The 12,673-nt window shown below is 31.9% G+C and overlaps 1 protein-coding gene across 1 annotated transcript in view; it reads left to right on the top strand.

The window, feature by feature from the left end:
• Window positions 1-12,673, top strand: part of LOC100535882 (uncharacterized) — a 120,139-nt gene that overhangs the window by 68,616 nt on the left and 38,850 nt on the right. The gene's annotated exons all lie outside the window — the stretch shown is intronic.

Here is a 12,673-nt window from a genome sequence, read left to right as displayed (position 1 = left end):
ATTCATTCCACTGTGGTGACCCCAAATTTATAAAGAGATCAAGCCGAAAAGAAATAAATAAATCAATTAGTTTTTCATGGTAAGGTGTACTAACAAATGTAGTTCATCATTTTAAAAAGAGAACCGCATTGTAAAATTGTCCAAATATTTGTCTTATACAGTATAAATAAAGAAAAGTCTTTTAGATTTATGGGATGATCATATTTGGGACCCCACGCATTAAAAACTTGTATAATGTATAATTTATACCACAGTCTTTCAGGACCACAGACTTTTCCACCTTAGCACAGTTAGCTCTTACTGTTTGATTTGCTCAAAAGAGCTAAGATGATGTTTATAGCCAAACCATGGCGCTGCTGTTTTGATGAGCAGTGATTCACGGCTCATTAATCACAACATGAAGACGTCAAACTTGCATCGCAGTTAGATTAGCTGTAAGGGAAATGACAGAGGCCGAGGTGTGGAGCAGAGGAACAGTGATTTAGCAGATTTCCGAACTTGACCCCTGACAGGAGACACTCGTACACCCTTCCTGCACGTGTGTGATTGGCTCACCTGTGTGTTTGTGTGTTTGACCTTGGCACTGGCACAAGGGCCGCTGCTCTACACTATGCTGATGTAGCCTGATAGAGAGAGAGGGAGAGAGAGAGAGAATAGAGGAAAGGAGAAATAACAGATAAAGGTCTGGGGACGGGCCAGCACTGATGTAATGGGTGTGTGTTTTGTGGTTTTGTTTTAGAGAGCTTTACTTCCTAACCTCTCTGTTCTTCTGCCTCAGCTCTTCCGCCAGGACGTCCCAGAGCCAAAACACAGACTGAGCTGAGAATATCAGCGGCTCCCTGAACCTCCCACACACTCAATACACACACACACACACACACACACACACACACACACACACATAGGACTGCAGACGAATCATGAATCAGTCTTGTAAACATATATAAGATCCCAATGCTGGTTATGAACACCCTATTTTTCGATCAAGTGTTCGACTTTTTGTTCAACATATTTTTGTATTCATGTCACGATATTTGATTCTCAGACTTCAGGTTTTGTTTTGGGACACATAGACTTTTAAAGTGATTCTATTCTATTCTAGTTTATGTTCTGTTATGATTTTTGAACACTGATTAGAGTATAATCATGTATTTATGTGATACAAAAACTTGCTATAGTTTTAATGTCAAATAGTTTATTAAAGTTTGTCAAGACAAACTTTGAGGCTGGCTTGACAAAGCCTGGTAATAGTTTATTTAGTTTAAAACAGTTTGAAAAAGTGTAAGTAGATTTTTAGAGATAGGTAGATGATAGATAGATAGATAGATAGATAGATAGATAGATAGATAGATAGATAGATAGATAGATAGATAGATAGATAGATAGATAGATAGATAGATAGATAGATAGATAGATAGATAGATAGATAGATAGATATAGTTTAAAAGTGGTGGAGGTCTGGAGTGAGTTTGGTGGTCATAGGAGGAGGAGATGGTCTTGCAAATATAAATATAAAAATTTTATTTATATTATATAAAAAATTATATTATATTATATTATATTATATTTATATTTATATATATTATATTATATATAAAAATTATTTATATTATATAAAAAATATAATAATAAGTTTAAATAGGAAACAGTATGTTGGCTTTTACAAGCCAGCCAAATAATGTAATTATTTTAGTAGATTATTTTTGGAAATTTCATAATAATAATAATAATAACAAAGAAGCAAGCAAGCCCATCCAGGTGAAAAAAGTAACGTTCCTCACTAACACAAGATTGTAATACTTTATTTTTAAAAGTAACTTCACCCTCTACTGCACGCATTATGATAGATCCATATATAAAATATTTGACTGTTTTTTCTTTTCTCAGAATGGCTTAACTTGAAGTGCTGTATAAAAAATTGGGGACATTTTTGTAAGGTATTTTATGATATGTTGCCATATTGCAACAGCGTCCAATAGTGGATCTTACTTAGAAATTTCTAATTTAGAACTTTAATGATTTACTTACAAACAAACTAACTTGATAAAAACTTTGTGAATGTTGTGAATGTCATCTTAACGTCCTGGAGGTGCATTCAGCAACAGTCTGTCAGAAATTGCGCCACTGAAAAACACTGCATGTCATGTGACTTAACCAAAGCACATCATTGGCTAAACTAAGGTCTTCTCTTTCCAACAAATCAAAACGTTGGCTTTAAAAAACAGTGGCAGGGAAATGAACATAATTATCATGTTGTCATAAGGCAGCACCGTGTGGTAGAGGGTTAACACTGTTTATGGAAGGATCGATGAATCATTTACTCACCCAATTCAAAACACTGAATTATTCTGTAATAAAGCCTCACCATATTTCAGAGACGCATTTGATCTGCTTGGACTATTTTCACTTATGAAGTATCTAGCGGAAAACGATTGTAAAATTATAACATATAGCATCTAAAATATCATAATAATAGTAAGTGCTCATATACTGTCAAAAATCAATGTCAGTGTTGGAATTTAGAGAAACAGCACTCTGCTGACGGTGCCATGTTACTTATTGACTATGCCATGTAATGCTATAAGTATAAAAGTTTTTAAAGGTTTTTATTTGGGTCAGTGACAAAAGAGGTTTGGCAAGATGGGAAATTTAAAAATCTTTTACAAAGTTGATTTAAAAGCATCCGTCAGATATTTTAAAATGTACAGATTGTGTTCATGTTGATTTTATGTAATTAAAAATAACATTTACACCATTTTTTACAAACATCAAGACTGAATGCAACTGAAAATGTCAAATGGTGTAACTGCCAAAAATTGTTAATTATTAAATAATTTACTACTCCTAGATGATATGCAAGTGTACACACTGAAATAAATACTTCATTTTAAAATACCACAATAACATTTATTTTATTCGCATTATCTCTAAATGTACATTTTAATGAGTTTTTGCAATATTCGGCCGGACACATGCTAAAAACACATCTGATTTCTAAATAATCTTTGACAAATTATGTAAAAAATGTTAAAAACTATTTTATTACACTAAACTGGGTGTTTTAATTTTAATTTCACATTATTTCCATGTACATAATTATATTTTTATGTAAAATACTGGTTACACCAATTGACAAAAACCAGTTACACCACCTGACAGTGTTGCTTCTACAGCCAAAGATTTTGAAATTGACAATTAAAATCAATTCAAATTACGAATGATAGTCAACAATTTCAGCTGAAGTGATTTTAATTTGTTTTAAATGTTAACCAAAATGTCTGGCAACAAGAAATCATCATGGCGCGTGAATGGTGTATCCATGTCTCATATTGTAATGACAGTTGAGGAACAATATCTGAGGGGGGTGGGATTGTCATTGACAAATGCGTTTAGAACAATGAAACCAAGTTGCTGAACTTTAATACACCAAGTAATAACATCCTTTACATTAAATGTGTGGCCCTCATCAATAGAATATTAACAAACTAAAGAAACATGTTTAACATTTAACACCTTTTCCATCACTGTTTCTTTTCAGTTGGCTTAAGTAAAATTAAAATAAGTAGATGATATTAGAAAAAAATCCACTATTTTACTTCTAAGCTATTTAGAAACAATTTGCCAAACACTGTACGTAAAACACTAGTACGTAAGAACTGCTGCTTACTCGTTGTTGCCTTGGTGCTGGGATTAAAGGCCAATTTTTGCAAGCATACACGACTGACTGACAACAAATCATTTCATGAGTGTATCCACAACTTATCCACAAACTATTTATTTTATATAGTTAACGTCAGAATTATGCAGAATTATTATTAGTCCCCCTGAGCTATTAGCTCCCCTGTTATTCTTTCCCCAATTTCGGTTTAACAGAGAGAAGATTTTTTTCAACACATTTTCAACACATTTTTTCAACACATAATAGTTTTAATAACTCGTTTCTAATAACTGATTTATTTTCTCTTTGTCATGATGACAGTAAATAATATTAGACTAGATATTCTTCAAGACACTTCTATACAGCTTAAAGTAACATTTAAGGCTTAATTAGGTTAACTAGGCCGGTTAGAGTAATTAGATAAGTTATTGTATATCCATGGTTTGTTCTGTAGACTATCGGGGGGAAAAAGCTTAAAAGGGCTAATAATTTTTACCTTAAAATGGCTTTTAAAAATTGCTTTTATTCTAGCCGAAATAAAACAAATAAGACTTTATCCAGAAGAAAAAATATTATCAGACATACTGTAAAAAAAACAAAAACAAAACTGATTTCAACTGTAAATAAATTCATTTGTTTAGCAACTTCTGACTTGTTCTTCACAACTTTTCATCATTAAAGTTCCTCCGAGTCACCTTCAGTTGTTAATAATAATAGTACAACAGCGAGCGCATCAAGTATGAAAACCTCCAAAACTTAAGGCTGTGTGCGCTCAGTCTATAGAGGCTCGTCAACCTTGTTTCATTTCCCATGTTAATTTTTTCTTTTATTTAAAAAAGAAATTCCCAAGTGCTCTTTAACAGAGAGAATATTATTGTCAACACATCTCTAAACAAAATAGTTTAAATGACTAAATTCTAATAACTGATTTCTTCCGTAGTCTTTGCCATGATGACAGCAAATAATATTTGAGTAGATAATTTGTAAGATATTAGTATTCAGCCTAAAGTAACATTTAAAAATGTAATTAGGTTAATTAGGCAAGTAGGATTTATTGGCCAAGTCATTGGGTTACTGTGGTTTGTTCTGTATTTAAGAAGGCTAACAATATTGACCTTAAAAACTGTTTAAACATTTTAAAAACTGCTTTTATTCTATCCAAACTAAAAGAAATAAGACTTTCTCAAGAAGAAAAAAAATACATACAACATTTCAAAGGACGGTGATATAGTGGCTAATGTGGTTAGCACAGTTGTCTCACAGCAAGAAGGTTGCTGGTTTGAGTCCCAGATGGACCAGGATGGCTTACTGTGTGGAGTTGACATGGGTTTCCCCTGGGAGCTCCAGTTTCCCCCACAGTCTAAAGACTTGCGGTATAGGTGAATTAGAATAACTAAATTGACTGTAGTGTATGAATGTGTGTGAATGAGAGAGTGTGTACATTATTTTGTGTGAATATAAACATGGATTAACATTAAAAAAAACATTCATGTTGTGCAGTAAAATAACTTTATCCTAGGTTTACAGAGCTTTAATAGTAAGGTTGTGGATTAAGCACCTATTTCTCAAACAAAAATAAATAAATAATCTACACTATGAACACAAATAGTTCCAAATAGTAGTTTAATTTATGTCACATTATTGATCAGCATCATGAACTAATGACATTTGACTAAATTGACCCCCGACAGAAAGACTCCTGCTATATGAGTCAAATGGTGTAACCAGTTACACCCCTTGACATTTCAACTTAAAATAAAATTTGACAGGCATTATCAATAACATCTATGTAAGCACATGGGCTTGGTGGGAATATTTCAAATTTAACTTTTAAATACAATACTTATTTTTATAATATTGAACAATTATCAGTGCATTTCTGGGGTCTTACCATTTGACATGCATATCTAAGAATAGCTGACCATACCTTAAAAAGGTCAAAGTATCTCACATTTTAAAAAGAGTTACTAACCTTTGCATGCAGCAATTAGTCTTATCAAGAGTTCTTCTCTGTGATCCAATTTCCTGTCTAACTCTCTTGTGCACAATATTAACAAAATGGCTCAATAAATGGTGGTTACACCATCTTGACATTTCAGAAATTTGAGGTGACAGACAAAATTCCCCAAATGAATAATAATATTTAAAACAATTGTGCTATATTTACCTTTATTTACTATTAAATATGTCTAATGTAAAATTATGCCAGACTAGCCGATACAATGTTTCATTGAGGCTTTCACATTTTTTAAACAAGGTAAACTATTTGGTACCAATTTTTTTTGGTTACACCACATTGACATTCTTGCAATAATCCCCTAAAAATTTTCTTAAAATGGATTAAAACCAAAAAATTAAACTTGGTCCTCAAAATAGAGAATGTATGAAAGTAATTTGCTTATTTATTTTGAAACTGGAACCTACTTGAATTTATTTAAAAGACATGGACACAAAAAAATGAGCGTCACGTCATTGACCCATTTACAAATTCTTTCTGTGTGCAGTTGTGCTCATTTCTTTTCCTTTTTTTACTCAACAGACTTTCTAGTTTACAATGTTGTGTGAGCCTAAATTGACCCACTTTTGGTACATCAATGCATTGTCCATTATCAATTGCAATTTACACTGAATATAATAAAGTTAGAATATTGGTTTTGCTTTCCTAGTTAGAAATTTGAATTGGGTTACTTGACCAATCTATTTTAATCTCTACAATACATATTATGAAACACATTGCTAATAGAGAAAGTATTCTTTTTTATTTATTTTTATTATTATTTTTTTTGATAATGGATATGGACAGATTTTGTAGTTGTTAATGCTGAGCTGGAGCTAGATTTCCATCCAAGTGTGTGTGTGTGTGTGTGTGTGTGTGTGTGTGTGTGTGTGTGTGTGTGTGTGTGTGTGTGTGTGTGCGCGTGTATGTGTGTGTGTGTGTGTGTGTTTGAGGGTATCAAGCACTCTGTTTGAGTGGTCTGGTTATCTCGTTGCAGGGGGCTGAGAGAGGGCTCCGGGGCCTGAGTGGGGACCACTGTAGGTGGACATTTTTGTTTGTGTGTCTGAGAAATTTGCCTTTGTTCTGGTTGTTTATATAAGGGTGTGGGTGCTGTGAATGTTTCAGGCTTGTTAGGGCACTGAGGGCATGCTGTGCATGTGCATGTGTGTGTGTCTGTGAATGTGTTAAGAGGGAAAAGAGTATGTACTGCTGGTTGTTATTTTTGAGTGCGTTGTTGTGGCGAGCAATAGTGAAAAGCTATTACTCATTTGAGTGAGCAAACAAGCATGTGTGAGGAGAGTACAGTTGTGCTGTTACAACATAAAGCAGATCTTTGAAATAGTGCTAGTTTTACCTTCACACAGTTTTTGTCTCTAAAGAGATCATTGAGGATGTAATGGAATAGGATGTAATGTCCGTTTACATTGTGCAATGATTGTTAGCTTTAAAAGCTTACTATGAAACATTTATTAGAAGCTAACATTAGCTAACACAAGTCTGTTGCACTGCTGCTGTCTAAGTGGACATCAGAGAGTGCTGTAAATAGTTTTTTAATGTATATTTGTATTGTGTGTCCTAAATAAGAAAACTTAAAATAGTTTTTAGATGTGCAATTATTGCACTAGCATTAGCATAACTCTTGTGTACATGTCTTCCAGTGTCTAGTTTTCACTTTTCAAATTACCAAACAATATAAACCTCAAAACAAAACAAAATAATATAGTTTATAATGGTTTGGTGGTTATAAAGGAAATAGTATTGGTTACAGTAATAGTAACTGTAATAGTACCCGTGCCTTCTATTATTGGTATGTTAAAACCACTAAATCCTAAAGGAATATATCCCAAAAACAGCTTTAGTATAGTTTTATTTTTGCTACACAATAAGCATATCTGTACAGAAATGACAGCTAGTAAACATGATGATTATCTCAAATGTTTAGTGAATCTCTGCAGGTCACATTATTTCAACATGGAGACATCACACTACATAAGTAAAAGCCTTTTTAAATAGAATATAATTTATTAGAAAATGTCATTTATACAGTAACATGTACCATTTCTATTAGCTACAAACCAAATATGAAAGCCATACATTAATTGTTTTTATTTATGTGTTAAATTAATAATAGTGTGATAAGCCAATTGTGAAAATATTGTATTAAGTAAATCAATATTTAATATAAAAGATATGGGGATGTCATTTCCGGCTATGAAAGAAGAGTTGTGTCATGGAAGGCTGGAAGCGAAATTTATTTTTTTTTTACCGTGTAACCAACACAATCTCATGGCAATTCGTAACTTTTTCATTTAGTGGCTAATTCGTACAAATTCGTATGATCTAATTTGTACATTTTAGTATGATTTGCGTATCCCCCAATGACGGTTGGATTTAGGGGTGGGGTTAGGTGCCACGCCTCCTTTTTAAAATCGTACATTTTCTTACAACTGAACTCGTACGAATTAGTCACTAAACTGCCAAAACGTAAAATACTTACGTTTTCTCGTGAGATCAGGCTGGTGTAACATAGTTCAGTTAATTTATTATTCAAATTTATCCATACCGACATCAATGGAAGAAGAGACTGATTGCTAGCACACTAAACTAATCCTTAAAATGGCAAGTGATCAGTGTGTGATAAGGAATATTTTTTAATAGTACTTAACAGGTTCTAATTAATCAATTCAATAATACCATGGTTATTTTACCAACCACGTGAAAAAAATACTATAGTATTTTATAATAAATCATATATTTACAGGAAAGTACTTGAATGAATATGTTGTGGTAATTCTATAATTGCTGAGAAACAAAGACTTTTAATATAAACAATTTACCCAATATTGTAAAGTTTTTTTTATTTTTTTATTTTTACATATATTATAGGCCATGCACCACTGTTTATTGTTAAAAAAACTAAAATATAAAGTTAAACTAAAGTGTTTATTAGTTTGGTAACAATTTATAATAACTACACACTATAAATCATTTATTAAGCATTAGCATCTAGTGAATTCATTATCTGTTAAGCATTAACTCTAATTTAATAAACGTTGGTAAGCCGTTTATAACTGCAGCTACAAATGCTCTATTATTGGCTTTTAACCACAATTATAATGTGCTTAATGATTGTATTTTTATACTTTGTTAATAATTTATTTTTCATTACTAAATTAAGTATTAGATCATTTACAAACCATTTGTATTTAAGAGTATAGTTGGAGGTTTTTAAGATCATTCAGAATGAGTTAGCAAATGATTAATTAACTATTCAAATTAACATTTACAATTATTATTATGACATATAGTAATGGTTACTCTGTATGTTAATATATGCTTTATTAACTCAAATTCATGCAGTTTTTTTGTCCTAATCTAAAGTGTGGACTATTTATGCTTAATAAATCACTAATAAATGACAATTAAAGGCTCAGTATCAAATGATCAATAATCTTTGCAATGTTATCTAAAAAAGTAAAATTACTGTAAAGTTTAAACATTGCTGAATAACAAGAGTGTCAAAATAAGACATAAAACTGGATAAAAGAGCAACAATATAACAATTTAACAATATAACAAGATGCAATGTTTAAATTGTACAGTAATTATATTTTAAATAAGGTTGCAAAGATTATTTTTTATTTGAAGTACAGTTTCATTTGTGTATCTTCAAACGAATAGAAATGAATAATGTCGTTTATGTCATTTTTCCTGTTTAGAATATAACTGAGCCTTTAATTGTCATTTATAAGAGATTTAAAAAGCATAAATAGTCCTCACTTTAGATTAGGTCACAAAACTGCATGGAGTTGAGTTAATAAAGCATTTATTAACACACAAATTAATTATTAATATATCCATGAATAAAAAGAATTATAAATGTTGATTTCAATAGTTTATTAATAATATACTAACTCATTCTGAGTGATTTTAAAAACCTCCAACTACAATTAAAAACAACTGGTTTGTAAATGATACAAAACTTAATTTAGTAATGAAAAATAAATAATTAACAAAATATGAAAGTACAATTACTGAGCACATTAAAAATGTGTTAGTGAGTCAAGAATACAGCATTTGTAGCTGCAGTTATAAACGGCTTACTAACGTTTATTAATGTAGAGTTAACGCTTAACAGATAATGAATTCACTAGATGCTAATGCTTAATAAATGATTTATAGTGTGTAGTGTAGTTATTGTTAAGTGTTACCAAAGTATGCTGTAGCTTCATTAAAAAGATATAGTATAAAATAATTTGCTATGGTAAGGTTCAAAAACCCTTGTATTTACTACTAAAGTAGCATTTTAGTTAAATGTTGTTAAAATAACTGGCTGTCAGATCCAATACCAAGGCAAAAATAATATCTAATTAGTTGCAGCAAATGCAGCAGTTTGCATACTAGCCTACACATATTTGTTTTGTTAGCTTTAGCAATTAGCTCATGCTGATATATGCTTTAAATAAATATTTCTTTGTTCAGTTAGGATGATTATTTAAAAATTGCAGTGTTTTCTGACAAATAAAATTTAAGTTTCACATTTAACTTTCATATAAAGATATTTTCATGATCATGAATGGTAATGCTAATGGATATGGGAATGCTAATTGTCACAATCACTTCTAATGACAAAACATTCTAGGCAATTATAAGGCTTTTTGCTGAAACACGAATTATGAAGCCCTTGCTCTCATGCCTATCCTCAGTCAATCAGTCATTCAATCACTGAATCATCTACTCCCAACTCTTAACGGCACTTTTATCAAGCTCTCTCACCAGTGGTTCCATCTCCGCGCTCAGCTCCAGCACTCCCCTCCTCTGTGGTGGACACTTATGAGACAGACGTGACTGCACATCCACGCTGCCTTTTAGAGTTTCCTTACCCAGAATGCCACAGCTGTGTCATTTGCATGGCAGGGTTTGGACCTCTCACTGGAGATTGAGAATGTGGCTTTGAATTATTCATTCATAAGGGACAGAGGGAGGAAGAAGAAAATTGTTCTCCTTTTTTCTCTCCATCTGTCTTTTTCTGCTATTTGATCATGAATTTGTCAACTTCCTCTTTAAATCATCTTGTGATGGTCTGGCTGCTTGTTCAGTACGGTTTGAAGTACTCTATTTGTTTAAGTACTCATGGCTGTCACTCGTCTGGGAATGATGAGTACTGTTTTCCATCAAACTTGGTCTCAGCGCTACTGCAAATCAGTGGTGACATTCTCTGTTTTCGGGGTTTTCTTGTTGTTTTCAGTGGCACCATCTGTTTCCCCACTGGATATATTGGAGAAAAGGAGCCCAAACTATGAGATCCAACAGCAATTTTCAGCCTGGTACACATGAAGAGCAGATTGTAAACAACCATGATCAGTGTCACATCTGTACTATATTAGTGGTGTTTACTACAACATTTACATGATGTACATGTGAAAAGTGCAACAGCTAAACTTTAGAAAACATTGTTAATGCAGAAATAGTATACTCATGATATATGTGACCCTGGAACAAAAAGCCAGTTTTTAAACAACAATTTATACATCAATAAAGATGTATGGTTGATGTATACATTGATGTATGGTTTATTGGAATAGGATGGGGCATAGTAATATCATATAGGAATAAAATAATATAGGATACTGCTTAAAAATTTTGCTTGGATGTATTATATACATACACACGTAACAGAGCAAGGGAATTTTTACAGTATGTCTGATAATATTTTTTCTTCTGGAGAAAGTCTTATTTGTTTTATTTCGGCTAGAATAAAAGGAGTTTTTAATTTTTTAGTCACCATTTTAAGGACAAAATTATTAGCCCCTTTACATATTTTTTCAATAGTCTACAGATAAAACCCTCGTTATACAATAACTTGCCTAATTACCCTAACCTGCTTAGTTAACCTAATTAACCTAGTTAAGCCTTAATATGTCACTTTAAGCTGTATAGAAGTGTCTTATCTAGTAAAATATTTACTGTCATCATGGCAAAGATAAAATGAATCAGTTACTAGAAATGACTAATTAAAACTATTATGTTTAGAAATGTGTTGAAAAAATCTTTCAAACAGAAATTGGTGAAAAAAAACTGGCAAATAATTTGGGGGGAGGGGGGGCTAATAATTCTGACTTCATCTATACACATTTGAGGGTAATACCAAATATATTACCCTATTATTATTATATTGCTTTAATTTGCTTTATATTGCTTTAAATTGCTTTGATGGTATTTACATTCAAATCAGGTAAGCGCTGAAGGCTTTAAAACAACTTGTATGTGCCTTACAATTGTTAAAGAACCAAAAGTAATGGGACAGAATAATAATCATAAATCAAACTTTCACTTTTAATACTTGGTTGCAAATCCTTTGCATTCAATTACAGCCTGGAGTCTGGACCGTATAGACATCACCAGACGCTGGGTTTCATCCCTGGTGACGCTCTGCCAAGCCTCTACAGCAACTGTCTCCAGTTCATGCTTGTTCTTGGGGCATTCTCCCTTCAGTTTTGTATTCAGCAAGTGAAATGCATGATTATGTACAAAATGTGTTCATGGAACATAATCTTTACTAAATGTTTTTATGATTTTTGGCAAAATAGTACATTTTGACTGATAGATTATGAAGTGCATTATGCTAGTTTATAATTCTGTTGTTTTGAAATATGGATAAATTGTTCTGACAGATGTACTTACAGGCATTTAAGGTAAACTACACACACATTTAGTAAATTTATTTTATTTGGTAAATTTAATATACAGTCAATTTAAACGTAATATTACACAACAGCACTAATTATTACTGTATGATCAAGTAATTTTCACATGGTTTAGTATTAGGCAGCATCAGAATAAGTGTATTTTACAGCAGACCAAAAGATTGTTAAAACAATTATCCAAAGGAACTCATTATAAATGCACAGCAACGTTTCTTTAGAAATACAGTCAGGTGTACACTTTTGTTACATTAATATGTCACTAAATACAAATGTTATTTTTTTTATTATTATAATTTTACATTTGAAATAAAC

This window comes from Danio rerio, chromosome 18, assembly GCF_049306965.1.
Source record: "Danio rerio strain Tuebingen ecotype United States chromosome 18, GRCz12tu, whole genome shotgun sequence".
In the NCBI taxonomy this organism is placed as follows: Eukaryota; Metazoa; Chordata; class Actinopteri; order Cypriniformes; family Danionidae; genus Danio; species Danio rerio.
This window is presented reverse-complemented; position numbering and strand designations above follow the sequence as displayed.